The sequence below is a fragment of the Melanostigma gelatinosum genome, assembly GCF_949748355.1.
Source record: "Melanostigma gelatinosum genome assembly, chromosome: 11".
NCBI lineage: Eukaryota > Metazoa > Chordata > Actinopteri > Perciformes > Zoarcidae > Melanostigma > Melanostigma gelatinosum.
In genome coordinates this window covers 3775866-3802803 of record NC_136644.1, presented here as the reverse complement: position 1 = coordinate 3802803, position 26938 = coordinate 3775866, and the positions used below count along the sequence as shown (strand labels likewise).

The 26938-nt window shown below is 46.2% G+C and overlaps 1 protein-coding gene across 3 annotated transcripts in view; it reads right to left on the bottom strand.

The window, feature by feature from the left end:
- The window catches only part of add3a (adducin 3 (gamma) a), a 46766-nt gene extending 27854 nt beyond the window's left edge, over positions 1 to 18912 (bottom strand). For 2 of the 3 annotated variants that reach the window (XM_079278431.1, XM_079278434.1), the window contains exon 1: positions 18807 to 18912. The gene's annotated coding sequence lies outside the window, so the exon portion shown is untranslated. The remainder of the gene's footprint in view (positions 1 to 18806) is intronic. The other variant, XM_079278435.1, reaches the window with a different exon arrangement.
- Between the last annotated feature and the right edge of the window lie 8026 nt (positions 18913 to 26938).

The following is a 26938-nucleotide window of genomic DNA, read 5'->3' as shown; positions in this document are numbered from 1 at the left end:
GTGCATCTCACACACTTCCTGCGCTCCAAATCTGTTCATGAGACGGTGGAGGAGGAAGTGTTCTCAAGGCCATCGGCTGAATACTCATTTGAATATTTGTATACATTCGTATGCAAAACCAGATCTATAATTGATGATTGTTGCAATGGACCACGTTCAGAGAAAACTTTTGAAATGTGCAGATGTCAGAATAAAAAAACAACTCATTTAGTTGTCTTCTAATAGGCTCATCCTGAGTACACCTCAGGATGGTGAGGACGAGGAAGATTTTCTACCTGTTGATCCAAGTGGATCTCTTACACAAACTGTAACAGAGTATTTTAGATTGAAACTGAAAAGAGAGATCGTACATGAAGGTGTGACGCACTTTAAAATCCTTTGATCACATCTAAATGTCTTAAATATGCAGGACATACGTAGGTATTCTCTTTCTTTCTTTCACTTTGGCACAGAAGTCCGTCATAAAACGTGAGCTTTTGGGTAATAAAGAGCCGTAGTCCACGTTGACCGCCATCATCGGATAGCTTAGGGATGATAAGAGGTTTTTTGTTTCGGCTCCTGAGAGAGAAACTGTAAAAACAATGCTGTGGCAACAGACACCGAGCCTCACTACGGTAAAAAAAAAAAAACTACTTTCATGGAATTCAAATTTGTTTGCAAGCTCCGTTAAATCTAGATGCGGAACAATCTTAGGTGGTTTCTGTTTGGCCCTGTGTCTGCACACAGTGTTCTCATCTGCAGTGCAGTGAGTGTATGCGCCAAGTACAGACTGGCATAGACAGGAGACGGATCCACCACCACCCCCACCCCTGGATGTTGGTGCATCACTCAGCACTTTACGCCCAACTCCACCCCCCACACACACCCACAGTCCTGAGTTAGTCCTGCCAGGCCTGACTCAGGGAAACAGAGACACACACACACACACACACTATACTGAATGACACTTCTAAACAGATTCTAGTGGAGATTGTTGTATGGAGACATTACAATGTGCTATGGATTGTGTAACACACATCTCAACCTACAAATATACATAACTGTCAGAGGTGAAAAAAACTCAACTGTTGGACAAACTTCACTGCGCCTTTGTTTTCCCTGAACCTCGAGTACAAAAGTGCTAAATCAAGCCGGGACAGTCCGAGGACAGCGTCCAAGCAGCCGTGTCTCACTGCTTAATGGGAGATAATCACGACCCTGCAAAACCCTAATTACTGTTATTGCTTTAGCTTGACTCATGTGACACATGAGAGACAAAGTTAGACTAAACCCAGGCGGTCAACAAAAAGAGGCTTCGCACTCCACGCAACTGTTATCGAGTCTGATGATGAACGAGGCCGCTGCACGCCACGGTGCTCTTGAGTAATCCCGTATTTCTGTGGAAGTCGTCCCCTCCATGACCTCCGCGATAAGCCGACTGCACAAAAACAAAACACAGACGAGAGAGAGAGGAAGACGTGGGCGTCTCCTGGTCTGAATGCATGCAGGGTGTCCATTTACCGCCAGGAGCCCCGCTTATCAGCGTTTCCCCGAGCGGTAACAGGAGAGGAGCGCGGGGGCACGTTCACCCACGCCAACCGTTCAGGAATGCTCAAACACTTGAGCTCATTATTGGGCTCTCGGAGCCTTTTCACGAGAACAGGAACAACATGGTGGCGAGACCCCTCGGCGGGAAATTGACAGATGTGGTTATGCTTAAGAAAATAAAACTCATTCAGTTAATGGCTGTGAAGCAACCCCAGTGACATAAGGAGTGAGCTTGTTTTGACTGCTTTTACTTCAAAACACCTTTCACCCGCATGACAGGGAGGTCAAGTTGATTCCCAGAGGACAGTATAAAGCCACATGACGGCCTCCAAAATAAGAGCTTTTTGTAACAGCTCTTGTCCGCTCATGGCAGGAAACTCGACCTGCAGGAACGACGCAGGAGCAGCAAGTCTACAGAGCAGATTGACACCTTTACATCTGCCGAGGAGGACTCAAAGAAGGATTCAGGGAGTCCAGTTTGAGTTGTACTGTGGTGTAAATCCATCCATTTGAAGGCTTTACCAGATGTCAAAACACTGCAGCCATTTATAAGACTGCAAGAAACAATTGCGCAACTCTGCAGAGTTAGGACATTCATTTATCCTGCGTCTCGATGATCGCAAGTTCAACAGTTACAATTACGCTGTTCACGTTACGAAACAGTCTGAGAGTGCACTTACACACATCGGACAGGCCAAAACAATGGTTGCCAGATGGTGTCGACACACAGTGGTCTCAGGGAAATGAACGACCAGCCGCGTCTCGTACCTTTTTATATGTTGCCAGTTATGTGTTGATGTAAACTGCAAAGGTCTTGCTAGTTTCCTGGATTAAGTTCTTTCTCCTGTGATTTATGTCACGTCTGCAAGCCGTAAAACATTCATTCAAAACTGTTGAAAGGTGTCACGTTTGCAGCCATTATAACCATGAAAAAGCTGCATAATCTCACGCAACATATAGTCGGTGGACCTTTTCGATATTGAGGCTTTTTCGCAACTTTTATTTTTTTCCATTTCTAGGAAACAACATTGCATTTTTTTGTTCATGCTGGGCCAATGCTGTTGTGAACATGGCCTTAGTTTATATATCAGCTATGTTCATAAAGGTTGCTGCGCTGAAGAGTTTTTTTTCTGGTCACTTTTTTAACCCTGCAGGGCTGAAAAAACGGCCGGTTTGCATCACCTGCTGTGTGTATACACACACACACGGAAAACCTATAAAACTGTCATTCCTCTGTTTATCCGGCTCTCAACAGCCGGTCTAGTTTTACACTTGCATGGAAGTGATCCTAAATAGCCTCTAATCCATGTTTGAGGGGTAAAGAGGCATTTAGAGAGCAGCTAATGTTTAACGCACTGAGACGTGCTCGGATTCACTTCCTGGAGCGGTGACTGGGAACAATGCTGTCCCTGTCTGAGCAGCTGTGTTACTAAGCATGGAGAAGAAGCACACACACACACACACACACACACACACACACACACACACACACACACACACACACACACACACACACACACACACACACACCATTACAGGGATGTACTAAAGCGTGACAAGGGAAGTCTGCCTCAAGGTTCAGGTGGAGAGACAACAAGCTTCTTTAGAGACAGAGAGAGAGAGAGAGAGAGAGAGAGAGAGAGAGAGAGAGAGAGAGAGAGAGAGAGAGAGAGGAAGCAGAGTGCTTGTGTCTGCGTGTTTTAAGAAGTCGTTGTTCCTGCTTTATTTCCTCTATTGACGGAGGGAAAATGAGGCCTGGAAGTGACAATGGGAAGTCTCCGCCCAGTCGTCACCTCGGTCAAATGTGCAATTCCAGGTCAAGTTGAACGAAAAGCACCTCAGTGACAGACGGCTGAGGAAATACAGCGTTTGTCTGTTGGACATTTAGAGCACGTATGCTCGTCAAGCACCCAGAAGAAACCATGATTCACCCGACGATGCAGGACGAAGATGGAAACCGCTAAAAATAATGACCCATTGATTTCCATTCACTCTCTCTTGCCCCGGTGTCGCAGCATGGGGATAGGATGATTAGCACTGAATCCATTTTCGTCTGATGCGATTGTATTTTGAAGCCCGACACCAATTGGATGGCATGAAAATAGAACCGATCGCCCGGCACGAGTGTTCCTGTAACATCTTTACCTGTGCTTCATATGCCATGTGGAGGCCCGAGAACCTTTCTAAACAGAGGCTACAAGACATGTGGACTGTCGTCCCTCCCACAGCAATCACAGCACATCAGATAACCTCACACACACACACACACACACACACACACTTCCCACTCCCTGTTGGCAAGAGAATACACACCTTGAGTCAACAGAAAATGAGAACAAAACATCACGTCCTCTGCTTGTAAATTCAGCTTTTCATATTTTGATGTTCAGTAAGTCTTCATGTCGACACTCCAACATACATAAATACATGTGTTTTACTCTGTCAAATGTAAAATGAGTCGTCAAAAGGGAAAGAGGTAATGCTCTGTCGTCCTGGTTGTCCCGCAGTAGTTACATTTTAAAGGAGTCAGAGGGAACTATTTGAACAGAACATGTCAAAACGTCACTTTAAGTCCAACGCGGCCGGATCAACTTTGAACTAAAACTGCAAATGAGTTTGGGAAAGCTTGGAAAAAAAGTCCACACTTGGCGGTCAGTCGCACGAGTCTTCACTGAAACCGTGACATGAAAGCCAAAGCAGTGTGCGAGTCACACTAACTTGCAGGAGACAAAAAGGTGCTTTGTAGCTTCACATCCATCCCACCGGCCAATTGCTCTGAATCAAAGCCGTGAAAGGGACGGGGGTCGCCCGCTTTCATCCCCGGCACCGAGCGCCGCCGTGCGTGTAGCATGAAAGAAGGCGGTGACCTTCGAATGTGGAGAATGTGTGAGTGCACGCATGCTTCTGTGTGCACGCATGTCCTGCGCCGTTGTTTGGGCCAACAGCAATCGGTCAACACCGTTTAACGGTGAGAAGTGGATTTGTTTGTGACGCACTGAATGAAATTGAAATGCACACATTTGATTTCCTGCTGAGAGTTGAGATGAGAAGATCCATGCCACTCTCACTGTCTGTACCCTGAATATGAAGCTGCAGCCAGGACACGTTTAGCTTAGCTTAGCATAAAGAGGGACACAGAAAGCATGGTTTTGCCGAGAGCTAATACATTCTGCCTATCAGTACCTCTAAAGCTCAGTAATTAACAGGTAATAACTTGTTGTCCTGTCACAGAGAATCCACAGGTGTAAGCTTCATAGCAGCCATTGCTGCATTTGTACAGAATACTTCAGCGGCAGATAGTCACACAGGTCATTTACCATCGTTACATTTAACTTAATTGGGCTTGCTCTGTTCAGTGATTCAGACATTGATGTTGCAATTTAGGACAATTTAAAAAGGATTACACAAACAAACCCCACTGAAATGTTAGAATAAACCCGCGCACACACACACACACACACACACACACCCTGTGATTGTTGCTGGTAATGACAGAGCCAGAGACACAGTTTAACAGGACCCTGTCGCTTTAACCACGCTAACAAAAACAATCCATCGCCGGGTGCCGCGGCGGCTAACTGCTACCGTATGTCCTCACCGCCAGACGCCCGGCTTTGTAGTCAGACGGGCTGAACGGCAGAGCGGTCCACGCTGCCCCGCGGCTCCACCGACACAATAGACTTCTGCAGGAGAGATGTGTGCCGAATTGGCTTTGGTGGGAATCACTTGACATTTTCTCAAAGCTCTGACTGAGAGAAAAAACAGAAGATTCTTTAAAGTTGACTGTGCTGTGTTTATTTAACTACGCTATGATGGTTTCTACAAACAAGACTTTGGAAAAGTCTTCATGGAACCCGTTAAAAAACCCTGGGGTTTTTAAAGGTTTTTAAAGCCGACAAAAGTCAGTTCCCATAATGCTTTGAGGGATATAAATGTTGCCGTGGAATCAGTCACTAGGCTGTGGTCTACAACGTGTGGTCTAAAGTCCATTTTTTGGTCTAAATGAACATTTTTGGCAAATCTGCACAATATAAAGAAGACTGAATTCCTGGTTGCATAGTACTCATTGGATTACGTTTGTACTGAAGAAAACTTAAAAACATGGCGATTCTTAGACTGCTTCTGGAGTAGTAAGGAGCATTTAGACACATATTCCCGATGGACACAACAGATGATATATATACATATATGATATCCTTGGAAAGAGAAAGTCACACTGAATCTAAACATCTGTCTGTCTGTTCAGATTGGAGTAACGACTCGGAGAAGGACTTTTGACTTTCTTTTGGCTGCATCTCCACGGCCTCCCTTCAACTCCATCGGGACATTCTGATGAGAAAATGTGTCGTATTAATCATTTCGCTGGTTCAGTCATGTGTGACTAATTCATCAGAAACGTTGAACCACATAACCCAGACCCAGCAGCACAAGTTCATACGTCCTAACGGGACGTATGAATCAAATTAATCTAATTCCAACCTCACGCACGATACGAAATGAAATTATCCAGAAATCAAACTCTGTTCCTTCAGTCAGATGGAGTTGGACTGTCGTTGCTAAGGGACCCGTGAATCGTCTGTGGTCAAGCAACGAGGCACAACACTGAGGGGGCGTCGGCCCAGAGAGCTGGTGTGTGTGTGTGGACTATCCATTACACAATCCCAGGAAGCAGCCGGATTCAAAATTTCAGGGTCTGTGTCTGGATGAGGTCATTACGCATGAAGCAGAACTGCAGCCCCATCACACCCACACACACACACACACACACACACACACACACAAAGAGTCACACTCTCTCTTGAGTTACTACAGCAACTCCAAACAAACAGTCCGTGCATGTGGCGACCCCGCCCCTGCAGAAAAAAGAGGGAGAAACGGAGACAACGAGGCAAAAAACAGACTTAACAGTTCGACAGAGAGCGGAGATGAACGCGGCAGCGAGGGACATCACTTCTCCGTGTGCTTCACGTCATGCTCGCCCTGTGTCTCATTCACAGCAGAGAAGATCACCCATGAAGGTCCTGAACTGTTTTGAACCTCTCGCCTAAACTTACATTTATATTCCTAAATCCATCTTCAAATTTGGTGAGTTCACTTTCTAGAACCAAAGTCTCTTGTTTAGTGCACAAGAAAACGGAGGAATTGTGGAATAATCTCATCCCATCAGAATCTCACCTTTTAAATTGTTCCACCACACAGGTCACAACCTGAGGACACAGTGACCACAAAGCCACCCCCGCCTCCCCCCCTTTCCAAAAAGGTCAGCCACAGTTGCACAATGCCCACATCCGCACATTAAAGAGACTCGGGCATTTAGAACAAACCTCTGACCGTTTGGACTTTTGGCATTTTTCCTTTTGTGATTTTTCCTTTTCTTTTGAGTCCATCCTGCCAAGATGAAAGCTGTGACTCTGCTGCTGCTGCTGGAAGGTTGTGGGACAGATTCCACTAAAGCAGCACATGGACGTAGATGTGTTTCACTGCTTTATGGTTGCATGCATAAAGAAGACATGAAGTGTCAAACTACCAATGATACACGACGTATCAATGTCAAGCTGCTAACAGGGTGAGCAGTGCAATGTAATGCCAGTGTAATAGCCTGTTACTCATAAAAAAGATAATTAACCAATCAAGTTAGCGGTCCACCGGGATCGTAACGGACATTTAGCTGATTAACCGACAAAGGTGGGGCACGCCAAGAAGCTGAGTTTAGGGTGACAAACACACATTATGAAACAATAAATGAATAAATACTGACAGCAGTGAGCAATCCCAAAAGCTCCTGCTCTCTGGGCACGACTTTCTGGACCCATGTGAACTATGAAATGGGTGGTCTCCACGGACCGGAACTCGGCCGGGGGGGCCCTTTGATGAGTTCCTGTTTTATTTGAAAGGAAATGTCAGCATGTCTCTCCCACAACAGGAAATGGAAACAAGCAGAGTTCTCCCCAGTGACTCACTGTCACTGTGCTGCGCTCTGACCCTTTCTGTCACGTCTGACCGCTCAATGACACGCTGTCACAACGGGGTGCAAAACAGCCTCCAACAAGTGTGTGTGTGTGTGTGTGTGTGTGTGTGTGTGTGTGTGTTCATGAGCTTGTTTCCGGGCCTGTCAGTCTCGAGCCTCGGGGGTTGAGACACAAATCCATACAAAGCATCCATCATGGGAAAGATGTCTGTACCCCCCGGGTCCTTCCTCGCCTCGTCAACAATCCATTCCCTGAGCTCCAGTGTCACGGAGAGTCCAGCAAACACGGCAGACGATGGAAGAGTTTCCGCTTTGAGGGGGAAAGATGTCCATTTAGCTGGTGCCAACTGTCAAAAGCACGACTGTGTCGTTGAGATGAATGATGCAACATGGCATGTTGTCATCGAGTATCTTTATTTATTTTATTATTCAACTGTTTTCTGTCATTGTGTACTAAACAATTCATGCAAAAGATAAGTCGTCAGTTGCAGCCTTAAAACAGAAGAATTACATCACTTCAAGTTCCTCGACCCAGAGATGAAGAGCATTGTTTCACTGTCTCCTGCCGAGTGTCAGTTTCAGGTCTGCTCTTTTGAACCTGTAACCACACCCAACAGTGATGATGTCAGGGTGTACTGACCACACCCCGAGTTCACCTTACGTCACTGTACCAAAAGCACTGCAGGCCAACAAATGCCGAAATAAAGTGTACGTAAATATGATTAAAATGGTTTCCAGCTTCTTTGTAAATCTGCTTCCCGAAGTCATCCTGGAACACTTAGCGTCTTAGTTCTGCTTAAAGCCAATGGATAACAACACTTATTACAGCAGACATGCTTTTGGGATCCGTGCTCTCTATTAAGGGGTCCCGGAGTCATTTAGGATCCATTTCCCTCCATTTGTGGTCTGTCTCCTTATCGCTCTCATTTTGTGGTTGTCCAAAAGTGGAGCCTGCAGTGTTGCAGTGCCTCTCTCCCTCTGGGACAGTGTGTGTGTGTGTGTGTGTGTGTGTGTGTGTGTGTGTGTGTGTGTGTGTGCGTGCGTGCGTGTGTGTGTGTGCGTGCGTGTGTGTGTGTGTACGTGCGTGTGTGAGAAGGAAGAACAAGCTTCCTGTCAGGATGTGGGGTCCAGCAGGGGGACAGTGGCACTTAGCCAGAAGTCACAACTTTCTGCTGAAAGCAAGTGTATCAGAGTGTATGCGCGTGTGCGCGTGTGTGTGTGTGTGTGTGTGTGTGTGTCCATGTATTTACGTGCAGTTGTCCGTATCCTGATTGCTCGGACCGCTGAGCAAGTATACTTCATTTCATTGACTGTAGGAAATTCTTCTCCAACATGTGGGGCTCATGCTGTAGCAGAGATGTCGGCCATGAACTCTTCTACAGCAGAGCTCCAGATGAACCCCAATGAGGCAAATTATCAACGTCCCTCCTGCGCCGCCATCACAGTGACTGTAGATAATTAGACCACCGAGGAGGAGAAAATACTCCAAAGCCTGGGCCTCAGAGATCCCTCCTCCGGCCTCTCTACATTGATCTCCTTCGCCTTCTCGATCTGCATTCTCGCTCCCTCGCACCATAGTTCATGTTCTCTCTGTCTTTCTACCAGGTGAAATACATAGAAATAACTCGGATCTGCAAAAGAAGTGCCAAAACGGTGTACAATTGCTCATGCTCAAATGGCCTTAATCAATAAGTAGCATTTTTACAACAAGGAGCATTTAAAAAAAACTGTGGATGCATAAATGGAGTAAGTTTGTCTGAGGTGCCATGCTGCACCATGGTGCTATTTAAAAAGGTACCACACATTTATGCATAAACGCACAAACACGTGTTCTTGTGTATGTTTGTACAAGTGGGTCCAGCTGTTTCCTCACACACACACACACACACACACACACACACACACACACACACACACACACACACACACACACACACACACACACACACACACACACACACACACACACACACACACACACACACACACACACACACACACACACACACACACACACAAGGAAGAGCTGCTTTAAGCAGCGTTATCATTCTGGCAATTTGTTGTTCCCGACTACCAGCGTGTTACGTTAAAGCCGCCACGGAGACCGAGGCCCAGTGATGCAATCAGGAAGGAAAACTTTGACGCAATTGACAATCCACAGCTGGCTGCTGAAGTTAATTTTCCCTGAGAGCTGCTAAATGCTGCCGCTGAATATTCTGACTGTACTGAAGTGAGATTAAATGAACGACTTGTGGCAATTAAAAAAAGGTTTTCAGGTAGAAGAGATTAAACGTGTGTATGTTTCAGGGAAGGGTTGCTTGATTTAAACTTTCTGGGTTCAGTAATCATGAAGATGGTGACGAACAGTAAAAACCCAAATCCAGTCGTAGAGATGTTTGTCTGCAGAGTGAACTGTTCAATGAACAAAAACTTTAATCGCTGCCTTGCTCTCTCATCTATTCGGCATCTTGACAGGAGGAGCTTTTCTCCACAGCCGACTTGCAGCATCACACGTGTCACTGTCAACTTGAGGAACACACCAAGGATCTAATGATTGACATCTTAAAGATATGTCAAAAGCAGGCAAAGGAAGGATTACGCAACCGACGAAAGATCGTTGAGCACAAGGGATTATCTTTCCAACCTTCAAAAACTCACGCACATCAGCGTCAACTCCAAGTGGCTCAGCTCACTCGTCTGACAACGCTTTGAGATGAATCAGGTCAGGAGTCCTTTGGTGAAACTAAATAAGACCTTCTATTAAAGGCCAAGCTTCAATTCAACATCAACAAGGAAAAAGGTAACACCTGCACAATTAACTTATTAATGTTTCATCCACACTGGACAGGAAGTTAGATGCCCCTACCGGTGAAGCATGCTGTGGCCTTATGGATTCAAACTGGTCCTCTTTGATAAACTTTGGAGTGGAAAGTTGTTCATTTTTTTTCTCCAAAAATGCTCATGACACCAGAACCCCAACGAACCCTTGGCATTTGTCTTCTAGTAAACACCTTAACTTACCATATCCCGCTGTCATATCTACTTCCCGTCTTTGGTAACTAAAGACATTTTTGGAAGGCTTCTGCCCCACAGCACTGATGTCATGTCAGCTTTGAGACAGGCCACGTCATGATTTCAGTTGGCATCACAGACATGGGATCCCACAGTTGGACCGATGTCAAAGGCAACAGCCTTTTTTTTGGAGGGAGACGCTGGGTCTCATGTTACGCCTCCATTAGACACCGGTTTGTCGGCCAGGCAGGTAAATGCGAGGATCGCCTCCGGGGCCTTCTTGGCAGTGTCGGTTCCAATTAGCATGATCAAACACAGGGAAATGCAGAAAGGAAAATACAAAAAAAAAAAAGAGGGCTGGAGGTGGAGAGTGAACTCTCCGATGCCTGTTGCTGAAATATCTGTCTCCTGGACCACGATGAGGGGAGTACCGGCAGCGAGATAGATCGCTGGGATACAAGGAGATACCGAAGCTCTGCACCGAGAAATTCCACAACTCCCTTCTGTCCGTCTCTCTCCCTCCTCCTGCTCCTTGGCTGACAGCAGCATCCTCATCCCTCTTTTTTCCTTCCCACTGTGATGCCTTTACAATATCCTCATCCATTAAAGTTTGTCATTAGATAAAAGCTGACGGAAATACACAGCAGTTTGCCGTTTTTTTGGATCTGGTGTTGAATTAAAGACGAGCATGAAGGGTTCTTTCCACATTTGAGATGAAGGCGAGGAAGGTGTATGGCTCGTTGAGGGGCGATGTAAAGCATGACTGTGGAACTAAGAAAATCACAGAAAATGAGACGCCATCAGAGGACTCTTAACAGCCGGCAATGCTGGATAGCTTTAACAGAGGACGGTGGGCAAGGGGGAAAGGATGTGATTGGCTGCTTCCGTCAGTCATAATGCGTCAGTGATTTGACAGACAGTGCTGGAAACAAACCCACAGCTAGAGATGCACTGGCTGCTGATTGAAACCGGTCTCATCTAATAGATTATCCTCCCTTCCCTCCACCCGCCTGTCCTCCGTTTCACTCAGTCCTCCCCTCATCTGTCTTTCATCTCCTTCGTCCTCCACCAGGTCCTCCTTCTCTCCCACACTCTGTCCGTTCTCCCTCTCGCTGAGAGACGGACAGCGCAGCGTCCCGGCAGCTCTTCGCCCTCCCCTGCCCGGGCGGAAAAATAAACAAGCGTCCACATGTTCCCGAGGAATTTTAATGACTTCCATAACTTTGACTTCTTTACCTGCCAAATCCCAGGCAGCATCGGGAAGCACAGTGGACTCTGGACGCGCCGCCGTTAGCGGCACCGATGACGAGATCTGTGAGGCTGAGCCAAGTCGGACCCTTTGAAGAGCTGAGCAGCTTCAAAGAGCTTCTCAAGCCAGAAGCCATATCGACAAATCTCTGAGCTAAAAATGCTAAAAATAAAACTTACATCTTAATGTCTGACCTGCATTTTATTAAAGTAGAACAACAGAAAAATATTTATCAAAAATGCTTGACCGGTGGGTAGCACTGTGCCAAATGTACTGCAACATGCAGATTGAACACAAACAATACATTTTCACCAATAATAACCATAGACCTTGAATGCCCCATTGGGCGGACCCAATAAAGCTCACATTAAACGCGTAGTGGCCTGTTTACCAGGGATCAATGCAGCCTCACATCAGGGAACAACTGCATACGAGTGACCCATGACACCTGAATATAGACCAAACGGTGTGTGCATCGGCTACGGAGGGTTTTTATGAGGAGCTCTGATCACAGATGCTGAGTGTGACATGCAGCGGGTATCCCGAATCAGACTCCACTGACCTGACCTGACCTGAGAGCAGAGTCTCTGTTAAGAGCCAAGGCAGGGCAATAACTCTGTGGGATTACTATGTCACACCAAATATTTCGGTCTATTTAAGAAACGGAGAAACCAAAGACGAAACAGAGTTCGTGCAGCTCAGAAGTCTACGGTGATCCAATTCCTGACCCAACCTTTCACATGATTTCTCATGAATTTGTACCAAAATATCAGTTTTGAACTTGTTCTGAACCGTGAATCTTTGCTCTGCATCTGTGCATTTGTCACCTGCATGGCCTCCTCTTCGCCTTCATGAGCAGCACATTATGAAATCAGACTGTGTGTTGTATTACAGATGTGTCGGCGGTGGGGAACACCCAGCCCGCTGGCAGGACCACTGTTTAGATTTCTGATCTCCTCCGTTGTGTTTTTCTTTCCCTCTCAACCCGGGACCAGCTGCAGAGGAAATGACAATACGAAGGGAAAACAACAGAGAAACAACACCTCCTCCCACCTACTCAGGCTCCCTACTCTCTTCTTCCTCCATGTAACTGGTCTTTTTCAGTACATGTGGCTTGTTTGACCTCCCGGTCCTCTCCTCAATCTGCATTTCGGCTCGTTTCATCTACCCGATTGCGACCCCTGACCCGTGAAATTGATACGTCACTCTGTCTTGCACAAGCTCAGGAGGCTCACTCACTTGCATGATTTCGTATCTCCCCCTCCCCCCTCGTTGGACGCCGTCCTCCGTCATGCGTGAGGAATCTGGGCTGTGTTCTCCAGCTTTAAGCCCACAATGATGAGCAGGCCTCGGAGAGCGGACCCACAGAGCTCCCCCAAAGTTGTGATGTTAGAGCTTTCAATCAGGAGAACTGAGGGAAAACCACCGCATGTGTATCTGAACAGTTAAACGTTTCAGCGCTTTTATAATCCCCCTTTCTCCTGTAGTTTTCAGTGTGATGAATACAGGTACATGCTGACGCTCTCACAGAAGAACAAAAAGAGACAACCACAAAGAGTCTCAGACGCATCAAATCAGCAGATCTTCCGGTAAACCTGATTCAGCAGATCAGGAAGAGAAACCACAATCAGAGCACAAACCCAGCCATCTCCTCGCTTTAATCCAGTTTGTGTGACGGACGTAGGAGACGAGCGCAAAGTCTGACAAGATTAACAGGATTCACAGAGCCAGAACGAGGACGAAAGGTTAGAAGTGTCCATTGAAAATACCATGCCTACATAGTTTTTGTTGAGCACATTTAGATGTAAAATTACACAAGATGGCGCTCTGAGGCCCACGATGATGAGTCTCATACAATGTCTCTACACCAAACTGACGTATATTCCAGCACTCTGGAGACTTTAACCGTTAAAAAGACTGCGACCGTAGTAAATACAATCTCTGCTTCAGTAACTAGGCTTGGTTTTAACGTCGAACCACAGCTGGTTCCGGCATTGAGCTCTTCAGCCTCACTCTGATGCAATTCCCTTGATGGGAGGTGTGGGCAGTCCCTCCTCGCCGGGCCCTACTCACATATCCACTTCTGGACGGGAGGAACCCCATCCCGACTTTGTAAATGACTTCCAGGTTTCGGGTTAAGAAGGATGGAGGAAAGAAATGATAGTAAGAAAACCAGAAAGGAAGAGAAAGGGATTCTAGGGGACATTGGGAGGTTGTGTGCTCAGCCCCCCTCACCACCAGAGTCAATATTTGCCGGTACAGAAGAGCTTCCCACTGAACGATGACGTCATTGTTTTTTGGGACTTTAGGAAACAAGGTTCATGAAAAAAAAAAGCTCATGAAGTACATTTCAAACAGCTTTTCTCCACTTACCACAGCTAACAAAGAAACAAGAAGGGCTTCAGTTGGATGCTGAGTGGTTTCTTACTCGGATAGCTTGCATCATCGCCAATAAAAGGCTGACTTTAGTTTCATGCAAATGAAAAACCTGAAATTCCTCCAGCGGATCTGGTGCAAGACACATGATAGTCCCTGTGACTCAGCAACAGTGCCAAGACAGGGAGGGAAGCTGTCCTTGACAAGATGGAAACTGAGCAGAAACTGTACTCGGGTGCAAACAACATGCGGATCTCTGCAGATAAAACTGCTCATCGGGCATCGCAGGTCAAAGTTCAATCAGCAAATGAGTGCACTGTATTTGCAGATAGGAATAAATCAACGTGAATGACACGAGCCCAAAAGGAACTGAAGCGTAATGGAAAGTAAAGGTTGGTCATAGCTGCGGGGGAGAAATGTCCTGTTGCGTCGTGTCCCCGAGGCCTGAGTCATCGTGTGGTTTTGGTGAATCTGGTGGAAACCTTTACTCACAGCATCCAGCATTCAGTAACTAACTGAATCTTGAGTAGCCTTTACAGACAACTTGACTTCTACAAATAACTGAGATCCAATAATAGTGACGAGTCCAGAGGGTAACATGGCAGCATGGCCTGCCACTCTGGTGAAGACAGGTCGATCAAAGCTCTCCCGTGAACTCTGACCGGACCAGAGCAGCCGACAAAAAGTCCTGGGAAAAGTTCAAAATGTTATTGGTTTCAATGTACAAGCCTCAAAGCGCCAACTGGGGTCAGAAGGGTCGAACAACTGCTGCGCAAAGAGAAGGGCAAGACCGTGCCAGACCTTTCTATCGGCATGGAGCCCTTTAACTGATCTTATCATCCAGAGGAACACAGCGAGTACACCATACACCGCCCTCTCAGACAGGAACATCAACTGCAGCAAGATCCTCAGTAAATCAAACAACCACTCAACCACACAGCGTCAATCCTGCTTTTATTGGAGCCGTTTTTCCAAGAATCCGCTTCAGTAACATGACAGCTGAACAGTCTGCGGGAGACGACAACAGCAAGTCAATCAGCCTATGTCAACAAAACACCAGATATCATTTTAAGACTGAAGGAAATTGAGGATCAGTGGTCCGTGGGAGTATCAAACTTCAAAAGACCCCAGTGTCTACTAAATAAAATAACCGAGACTGTAAATGTCCATTCAGCATTGCTGGTGTTCTTTGTGCAAAGAAACGTTGATCGTTGGGAGCTTGGACCCGTGCGTGTGAACCTCGCATTTAAGATTTTAAAGAATGCATGGTCCTTTTTCAAAGCTCGCATCTAAAGCCCCTCAGTGGGACCGAGCCCAAATACATTTGCTTTAACTTAGAGCTGGATTCCAGAGTTCAATCAAAACCAAATCACAATCGTCGAAGAGTCTTCATCAGCCAGAACCTGACGGCAACGACTGCTTTGCTCTGCGGGCCGACAGGTGACGCTCCACAGAGTTTGTGTGCACTTTTATACAAACAATTACGGTAAGCACTAATTTAAAAACGTAGAGTTTTCTCACACACACACATCAATGTCTCTCTCTCTCTCTCTCTCACACACACACACATTCTGTGGTTGGGGATGACGTTTTTGAAAGCTAAATCAAATGCAGCTGACTCGGACAGCTGGAACCCATGCTGTATGACATAATTGCAGGCAGGCGAGCAGGGCTATTTAACACACACACACAGAGAAAGACACGCAAACAAACACACACACACTAAACTAGTGATTTATAACACACGTTAGAAAGAAGAGTAACACCCATTTCTTGGACGATAAGACACCCCCTTTCCTGTCTCTATGTAAAACACACTCAAGCACACACACACACACACACACACACACACACACACACACACACACACACACACACACACACACACACACACACACACACACACACACACACACACACACACACACACACACACACACACACACACACACACACACACACACGGGTCTATCAACTCTGCTAAAGTGGAAACATAAGGAGAGGAACTGGAGAGGTGCTCGGGTCACGGAGGTTGATTGAGACACCGGGACAATGCTTCACCTCCTCGGCCTCAGCGTGGGGGAAACGTAACCTCTTTTCACTACTTTTGTTCAATGTATTTCGAACTTCATGTCCAAAGTAGAAGTACAATAACTCACACGGAACACTGAGAAAATCTGTCTCAATGGAACACAGAGATATTGCATTAAAACCCTGAGCCGAGAGCAGGCATGTGGTGTTGAGTTCAGATGAATGCACAGTCGCCTGGGGAGAGGAAATCAAGGCCAGCAGGACTGCAAATCATTGGGCCTGAGGCAGCAGTATTATTATTCAAGGGCTCCGGCACACACAGTCATTTCTGAAACAATGAGAAAACCTCAGAGAACGGCCAAAAGATGAAGACGCAAAGGTCCCGTTTTAGTACTTCTCTGCAAAAACAACTCTGGACAAATGTTTGATTTGACGATTCAGGATTCGTCAGAGGACTGAGGCCATCCCCATGGCAGCGAGTGCCATGGAAGCAGGATGCGTATGCAGATCACAGCTCTCCTCTACGGACAGAGTCGCACCTCAAAGCACAACACACTTCAGCAAAATGGCTGCGAAGCAAAACTATCAGCGAATGGAACTGCACTTGAGACAGACCGTCCCAATGTTCTTCATCAAGTGTTTTGAGGCATTTTGAGCATTATGAAAAGTGTGCCTTTAATCTACTTTTCAGCAAAAACAACATACTCACACATTCAACCAAATTACATAAAAAATATTTCTTCTAATATCTAATTTTTGCTTTAGCATTCCTCTACCTCATTGTTATATTGTGCAATCAATAATGTTCTCAGAGGACCTCTATTTCAAAGTAGTGTGCACCATGGTGAAGACAGACATGGAACAATAAAAGGACTTAATTGTGTGTGTGTGTGTGTGTGTGTGTGTGAGAGAGAGAGAGAGAGAGGCAGCACCATGGACCCAGGCGTCTGCTTCACTGACGTGAATCCATCACACGTCATCACTTCAGCGCCGAGCAGTATTATTTGCGAGCGGCTGATGATGTCAGCCGTGATGTCAGCCGTGCTCGTCAGGAGGAACGGTGAGATGACGGGGAGCAAATATACACACGTCGGAGAGTTCACTTTATATGGACGCGACACACACACACACACACGTTTGTAGATTTGATTTTTGGTGATTTGGTGCTGAAATTCGAACCCGCCAAAAGCAATAGCAGCACAATAAATAACTTCCTCTGTGGACTTGAAATGACGCCATAATCACGTAAAACAATCTGGTGACTCAGTGTTGATGTGTGATTAACTGGTGAGAGCCACGTGCTTTACTGCTTTTCCTAACATTAAGTTGTTTAATTGTAATCATTTAGCGGTTGGCTATTTAGCTCGCTAACGTGTTCATTTTACCATGCGTTCATGCTACAGTTCCATAAAAAGCACCGCATGAACCGCTGGGCTCGACTTTACTGCCACCATATAAGTTACCTGCCTTCAGATCAGCCAACAGCAGAGTTCTAACGCAATAGCCACATTTCAACCAGTAGAGGGCACACATCATGCATATGTATGACCACAATATGTAGAATTCAAATACTTTTCAGAAATATGTCAAGATCTGGAGCTCAAACCATCACCACCACCACCACTAAATACCCATCTGCATTGGGTTTCAGCTGGTTGTGGGCGATTAGTTCCTCTTGGAGAAGAACAAGAAAACAAGTCGAAATGCTCCGAGCGATATGAAACTGAACAAAGTGATGTTAGCAACACATTCAAGGCTGGTAAACACATACAAATACATGTAAAGCGCAACCAAACCACAAACATTCCCTTCTTCCCGTCAGTTCAGACCATGAAAGGGGGCCTTTCATAGGAACACCCAGAAAACAACAGTCAGAAATAGAACCGAGCAGCTCCACACGGCTCCTTATCACTGCTCAGCCAATGGTAAATGGACACCTTTGAAAAGACGAGAACCGCCAAAGCACTTGACCGCATCACTCCGCCTTTCCCTCTGGGGTTTAAAGAGCAGGACCGGAGTCACAAGACGAGGCATTAGAAAGAAGCAACTCTTCAAAGTTATGAAAAGTGGAGGACCATACGAAGAGGCAACAGCTCGTCTCTCATCAGTGGCCCAGATGCATAAAGCCCAGCCCCCTCTATAAACCACAAGCACATGAACCTAACCCCCCACCAGCAGCACACTAAGCATGCTGACACTTGAGAGGGCGGCACCTCTCTTCTGCACACAGAAAGCCATCTCGGGGGCCATTCACAGCTCCCGGCTCCATTCTTCTCCAAAGTGAAAGCAATCTGAAAGGAGGGAAGAGGCCCTCTGCTATTTCATTTAGCACCAAGCAACCAAAGCAGAAAGTGTTCTCCTCCCGTCTTAGCAGTTCTTCATGTCGCCTGAGCTCGAAAAACACAACTCGTGTACGAGTTTGTCACAGATTCCCGTTTGTTTCCTCAGCAGTGTCGGCTGTGGGAAATGTCACAAGTGCACAGCGGCAACAAGAGCAGACAGCAGTGAGACAGCAGTGAGACAGCAGCGCATGATGGTGGAGAACACAGCATCCATTGTGTCAGTCACAGAAGACACACAGACACACAGACACACGCCATGCAACAATCGGCGAGCGTTGTAAAGGAATCGCAAACTACAAACCTGCTGGAAAGCCAGTTAGAGTTACACTGCTGCCTCTGCACCTTCCTCTTCAGCTGTGATCCACCTGCACTGCAGCGAGTCCTCTGCCTGTGCTGCTCTCCCTCCCTCTCTCCCTCCCTCTCTCTCTAACACGCCTCTCCCATTGTAGCTGCACGCAGTGTAAAACTGTTGCACCGGCTGCCCTCTTTCCTTCACGCTCCTCCTACAATACCTCCCTTATCTGCTGCAGGAGCTGCAGATGACTAGCCGGCATGCATGAGGTGGGGGAAGCTGTGGAATCAGCGGGTGATGGTGTTGGTGGAGGGGTAGAAGAGGGGAGAAGGAGGGGGGAGGGTCAAACCTGATTAAAATTCACACACACACACACACACACACACACACACACAGGAGTGAGACGACGGTAATTTCCCCTTCAAAAGATATTCAGCAATAGAAACACTTATTTCTTTCATTCTTTTCTTCCTCCTGTTCACCTTAACTTCCCTGAACCTTTTTATCCACCACCGCCTTTCTTTTGAGATCAGAGCGCTTTTTGTTTTCTTGGCGGGACAAAAAGAAAAAAGATGCCAAAGTTTCTTTCAGCAAGGTCTGATAGGAGAGCCTTCCCCTACGTTCCCTCCTCTCCCAGTATTCCTGCATCCAACGCTTCCCCTGATAGCAGCTTAACAACCTCCTCGTGTGAGGAATTTCACCGCCGCACAAAAGAGTTTGGAGGAGAATTTGACCAAGAAAGGCGGGAAGAGCTAGTGTTCAAAAGCAGGGGAATACGTATAAAACACAGTGACTACTCCTTTAAAGGAACAGTTTGACATTTTGAAAAAAATATGCATATTCACCATCTTGCAGAGAGCAGGATGAAATGTTTGATAGCACTTTAATATGCTAACTATGAAGGGAGAGTTGCTTAGCTAAGCATAAAGAGGGAAACAGCTAGTTTGTAGTCAGGCACATAACACTCCATAACAGGGCTTTTCAGCTTCAAACTATTATGAAAACAACTATTTGTGATGGCTGGCTGTTTCCCCCTCTTTCCAGTCCTTAAACTAGCTCAGCTAAATGAACCGCCTGCTGGCTGTCACTTCACATTTACCATAAAGGCATGAAAGGTCACTCTCGGCAAGATATTGAATAAGAATATTGACCAAAATGATGGATGGTAAAATGTTAAATACCGCTCGTTGCTAGACATTGTTGGGAGTATATTTCATACAAGAAATGATCAGATTAAAAGAGGAAACAGATAATTAATATGTTTCAGTGTTGTCGGGTCAATTTGTTAACATGATAATAAAAAAAGAGGGCAGATGAATGACATTAAATTAGCATGTGAAAGGCTGTCTCATCTGACCAGGCTGTCCATGCAAAGTTCAACAGAAGAGGCGTCTTCATCGTCATGTCGTCCCTCCGTGTCCCCCTAACAAGTCCTCTGCATGAAGCAGGAGTGCGCTCACCCTCTCTGCACACATCAATTCATGAGATGTTTTTAAACTGATTTTGAGGAGATTGATATTGAGGAAAAATCATGTTCCAAGAGATTTCTTTTAACTCTATTTAGAGGAATTAAAATGAGCATCGGCAGACATTTAACTTCCCTTATATAAAGAAACGCTCGGTGTGTGTGACCTTCAGTCAGCCGGGGCAACAAACAAATCTCAAATTACTTTCAAATTGCCGCTTCCTCGAAAAACGCTTCCAATTGGAGGGTAACAGCTCGGCTTTATTGCTGACCAGCACAGAAACAAGGCAGACAATGACTATAAGAAGCAAAAATACATATCAGGCAGAAGACAGTGAGCCAGCTGAGCCTAAATCAATTCAGAATCAATTAGTTAAGCTGAGAGAGGGGGATTGTGGCGAGACACCAGCTCATGTACGCCCAGCTGTCAATGTCTAAGTGGCAGGGATTCCCTGCCGACTCCGCTTGTCTGTGCGGCGAGTGTGCTTTTATATTAGTGAAACTGCGTCCAGGACGGGAGGATCAATCGCTTTAGTTGTGGTGTGTTCAAGCTGCACTGGAAGAAACGGCATCCTCAGTGTTGCATCTAAAACCTGCGTCGTCCTACGACCTTCTAAGCCTTCCATATCGATGGTAAGATGCTTCATGTGAAAACACCTCACGCATGCATTTGTCAAACAGGATATTAAACCACAAGAAGCAGCACCACATCCACACTTGCGGTGTCCGTCCGGCTCTCTCAGACTGTGCATACCTGTCCCAGAATAAACCTCTCCCTCTGGCCTCCCGCTGGATGCCTGGTCTAACATTAGCACGTTTGAGTGAAATGTGCATATCGGCCTTTAATTGTGTCTTTAATTGCCCGTGTTGACTCTAACACCATGTGACAGAGGTAAACATGGTGCGACAGCTAATGAGTCCACGTCTGACTCAAGGTCAGGGAAGTTCTCATTATGGCAAAGAAAAAAAATGCACTCTGTGACGGGGCCTTCAACCTCGTCTTGTGATAGTCACATAGTCTTCATAGCGATGCAGGCCTGTAGTCTAAAACTGACCTGAAATCAGTCCAATGGCTGTTCTTCAAAGAAAGAAACACTCATAATAATGATGGCAGGTTTAGCAAAAGCATAAACGTAAGCCACAGAGATGGAGGGGAGGGGGAGCCCCTCATGGACGGGAGGGCCGGGCAGTAAGTCTGCCTGACTCCAGTGGAGACAGCGAGGGAAGGACCCAGACAAACACAGCTCGCTGCCAAGCGTCGTCACTCACAACACCCACTCGACTCCACGGCACATTTCCACTGCCTGTTGCCAGATTCGGCAATCGGGATTTTAGATACAAAAAACAACCTCCTTTGTAAAATAAGACAGAAAACCTCCCCCTGCAGAGCAATTTAATTATTTTGGGATGAGCTATTGGAAAGAAAAGGGTTTGCACTTTGGAGTGTTTTCATGCATTCGGACAGAATGACCCAAGATTGTAAATATGTTTCAATCATCGTTGAATAAGTGATGTGTAACGGTGGCCGTCGGCACCATTTAAATCTTGGGGTTCTTGAATGTGCAGCTAATAAAATGGTACTTTTTATGACTCTGGTAATGTATCTCTTCATAATATATCTGGACCTTCTCAGTGAAGTAAATAGTTCGGTGTTTATTATAACAAGGAACAAGATGTGTCATCCTTCTCATATAATCCATGCTTCTCATCTAACATGATTAAAAAAAAGAGACAAACCGAGAGACAACCATATTAATTGGGGAATGTAAGGCTCAACACACAAACAAGTGTTCTCGGTGATTTCTCTGTTGAGACTGACCTGAACACCGCCAGGTCATGTGAGCCTTCGGCCGCAGAGTGCAGAGCTGTAACACTCCCGTCCCGCAAGTCCATGTTCTCCTCTGAGGAGGCTCCGATGAATCAGCCCATTGAGCCTGAACTGTGCACAGGCCTGGACTCTGCCAAAGTGTGTGTGTGTGCGTGTGAGAAAGAGACAGTGTGTGTGTGTGTGTGTGTGTGTGTGTGTGTTGTGGTCCAACTTTCCCACCCTCCCAGAACACAAAGCTGACGTTTGTGGCCCCTCGGCACTACAAAAGCCCCACAGGCCACCAGAGCTGAAAGTGAATGGATGTACATGCATGTCTGTGTGCATATGAATGTCTGCGTGCATGTCTGTATGTGGTCACAATGTGGCCACATACAACCTGTCAGCATTGTACAAGGACGCCCCTAATGATTACAAAACACATCATGTAGCCCAGAACCAGCCGAACACAAACTCAACCGCCAGAAAGACAGATATACGGCCGCTGCAACAACACCACAACTCTTTCCTGGATCTCGACACAGCTACAACCGGAGGCCAACTAACCATATCAGATATGGCTGTAAAACACAAACCAAAGAGTACAAAAGAAACAGACGCAAACACATAAACCAAACTCCTCCTCTGGCTGCTGTCAGGACTGATGCGTCACAGAGGAGACAGCTGTTATTAATCAGGGAAACACCCGTTCGGATTAGAATTAAAAACCGTATGTCACTACAAACCAGTATCAGCTCTTGGAAAGACCTCTTTAGATCAATATCAATGCACATGGTTACCACAAATCAGTGTCAGTGTGTGTGTGTGTGTGTGTGTGTGTGTGTGTGTGTTACTCCAGGCCTGCCAAGAGAAGAGTCAGTCAACGTGACGTCTTCCGCATTCATCTCCGTCTAACCTCGCTGTCATCTTTCTTACAGCGACTGAACTACTCGCACACAAAAGTATGAATTACGCAGCTCATTTAAATGTGAATGCTGACGTGACAGCCCAATACATTTCCCACAATGGACGGGATTAACAAGAATTAACTTGTAATAAACTGAAGCCCTGTTATGCTGGAGGGCTGGGCTGAACATCACTACGCTGTTATCCATGTCAGATGTATCCGGACTCTCCCTGAAAGTCCAAGAACTGCACGCCTTTTATTGCTTCCGCCATCTATGAAGCCCGTCACTTTGGCTGGATGCCTACAGTCCTTTTATGTTTCTGTATCACAGCCTGTATACCCACCAACAGCCATCTCACTAGTATAACATGAAAAGGATAATTCCAAACCTCCTTTGTCCTGAACATTCCCCCCCAGTCGTCTCCAGACTGCAGCCAGCTTATCATGTGTGTCGACTGGTCTGACGGAGTAGGTGAGTGAGAGGCACAGACATGTCTGACTCCAGATCTATTTGTGAGGGAGAGAAGACGAGACTGTATACGTACAGTACGCGTGCACAGATCCTCAGCTGCACTCATCTGTAAGGAGCAGAGCGCTGGATGAGTCTCTTTAAATGCCCCGGGAAGCGGCATTTTTGCACTTTTAGTTACAATTTAAAACCACAACAAAAGCTGAACATGTATTGAATTACAGTGCATAAAAAAATAAACAGATCCCAAACTCAGAAATTATGAAATACGGTTGAATTAGGTTGCATAACTGTCAAGAGGTATGTCTGAAAAACGTCACCTGATTTGCATTTATAGTTCGACTTTTACACAAATGCAGATCGCACCCGGCCAGTTATGTGGGCGTGTGAGGTTTGGACGGGCCGGGACATGAGAGCAGCATGTGAGGCCATCCAGACGACTGCTGGAGAGGAGACAGCAGGCAGTCAGCATCTCAGGTCACAGAGCTGATTAACTTCACCAGGGCTGCGCTCCAAAAATTCCAAAAATGACCTCCTGATGTCTATTCCTAACCATGAGGTCAAGGAAATATGTGAAGGAGAAGTCATGAGGAGTGAGACAACCGTGGTGTTTAGAGAGCCGCAAGGAATTATGGGGCGGCAACATCATCTTTCCTTCGGTAAAGGAAGGTCCAGTGTACTAAGAACTAAGAAAGGAAGTATTGAAGCACGTTTCCTTAGCATTTAGAGAATTCAAACAGCTCTTATTATGACGGCCACTGAGATACTTCCAGGTCATTTCGCTCAGTTAGGAAACTTCTTCAGCAAAAAGGACTCTTCAACCGCAGCCCAAGTCTGCAACGTGACAACATGATGAGTGGTGATGGAAGCCTGGAGGACTGAAAAGCTGCTTCCATCACTTTCTTGCTGGGAAAAAACTGCTAGGGCCATTCACAAAAGGGAATTCACTATGAGAGCAGGCCAACAAGCCACTGAAGTCATTTTACTTCTGTAAAAACTTTTAATGACATTACAAGCAGGTGCGTGACATCATCAGCCAGGACCAGACTGCAGGCTGAGGCATTTCTCCAAGTCAGAAGACGAGGAGACTTTAAATGAGGGCGAAGGGAGACGCTGACGTCTCTTTACTGTCCTGCCGAGTAGAGGACAGCTTGTCTTACTGAAGTACAGAGAAGAGACAGAGAGGAGGAGCATGAACTGACAGGAGGACAGAAAAACAACAGCAGAGACAGAGAGCAGGAGCATGAACTGACAGGAGGACAGAAAAACAACAGCAGAGACAGAGGAGGAGCATGAACTGACAGGAGGAGGACAGAAAAACAACAGCAGAGACAGAGGAGGAGCATGAACTGACAGGAGGACAGAAAAACAGCAGCAGAGACAGAGAGGAGGAGCATGAACTGACAGGAGGAGGACAGAAAAACAACAGCAGAGACAGAGAGGAGGAGCATGAACTGACAGGAGGACAGAAAAACAACAGCAGAGACAGAGAGAAGGAGCATGAACTGACAGGAGGAGGACAGAAAAACAACAGCAGAGACAGAGAGGAGGAGCATGAACTGACAGGAGGACAGAAAAACAACAGCAGAGACAGAGAGGAGGAGCATGAACTGACAGGAGGAGGACAGAAAAACAACAGCAGAGACAGAGAGGAGGAGCATGAACTGACAGGAGGACAGAAAAACAACAGCAGAGACAGAGAGGAGGAGCATGAACTGACAGGAGGACAGAAAAACAGCAGCAGAGACAGAGAGGAGGAGCATGAACTGACAGGAGGACAGAAAAACAGCAGCAGAGACAGAGGAAAGACAGAAGGAGAAAGAAGAGGACCGGTGGAAACTTTTGACCCAGTAAACGGTTCAGCAGTCATGCGGTTTTATATCCCTATTCTCTCTCTTGGGACTTTTTGCTCGGCCCTCAGCTTGTCTTTTCAGCCTTCCTCGTAGTGCCGACACCCTTCAAAGCCTCAATAATGGCCGGTCATTTCCTTTTCCCTACCTCACATTGTGTCTTTGTTACCTGGTAACATGGACACCTTGACTACTCTATGTGATGCAGAGTGTTTTGCTCTTTCGCTGTCGACCTCTATAGTGGACATTAGTCGCGTTTGACTTGCTGACAGGAATGCTGAGCGAGCGAGAGAGAGAGAGAGAGAGAGAGAGACATTTGGCTCTTTGTCTTTAGTCCCCAGGAGTTGGTGGACACCAAAGACAGAGCTAAAAGAGAGTTTGAATATTGGACTTATTTTTGCCAACTGGATACAAACTAAGACATTCCCCACTTTCCTAACTTCATACGGTGATAATATGTCAACGTTGTGTTTACAGCTTGTTGTTCTGCCAAAAGGGGTTGATGTCTGTGAGAAAGAGGCAGCTTATACCGTGATGTTGTAACCTTTGATTAGCTTATATTATAAATGTACACTTGCATATCGGAAAGACATGCAAAGTAGCTCATTCCCAATCACGGTGTGTGAAATAGCGTTCAACATGCTGATGCAAATATAAATCACGGTATCAGCAGCGAGCAGGAGCCGCAGCTGTGATCAGAGAAAGCAACTAAAGCTCTCAGCAGCTAAACCTGGTGAGAGTTCAACTGCCCCCCCCCCCCCCCCCCAAGGGACTAAGAGGACGAGAGAGACGCTTATAGTATATGACGAAGGAAGTCGAGATAAGACGGAGTGGAAGCGAGACAGGTCAAAGGACACACAGACGGGGAGAGACAACCCTTCTCAACATGGACAATTGGAAAGGAACATATTTACACAACGAAGACAAAAAGAGAGAACAAAAAAACAGGACAGACAAGACAGGTAGAGAAAGTCAAACACAAAGAGGTATTAGGGAGGGAAGAAGGGACGACATCAGAACCACAGAGAGAGAATAAAGAAGACAAACCTTTTTTTCTTGACCACAAGTGGGCAAGGAGCGAGGGAAAAGTACATTTATATATATAGATATATATATGTACATATATATAGATAGATAGATAGATAGATAGAGAGAGACCTGTCACTATTTCCTTTCCAGTAAATTCCAAACACAGTGAAATGTCTGGCCAGAAGCAGTTTGTACGTTTACCACTGACCAAAGCTGTGCCATTTATCCAAGGCTCTCCAAAAAGAGCTCGCTATAACTCTCCATTTACCTCCTGTTTCCTTGGGAAACCCAAAGAGGAGGGCGGAGGCGTTTGGACGTCTTATTTCCCCTCAACTTTGAGTGTTATGGTGCAGGATAATCCTCAAACCTGTGCTGCTCTGTTAATGCAACTAACGGGTGTGTCAGACGCCAGAGCAGGAGCTGAACTGGTGCGTGTTGATGCAGAGATTCTTACCTCCCAGCTCGCATTAACGTCGTCTCGCCAACTGGGACAGAAACAGAGAGAAACACATTATTACGTTGCAACTTTTCTGGCACCTCTTACATCTGTCCGCTAAACCTTTGAGCTATATCGTGCGTCTGAGGCGAAGAAATCTGTCACAACTAGAGGCAGACGC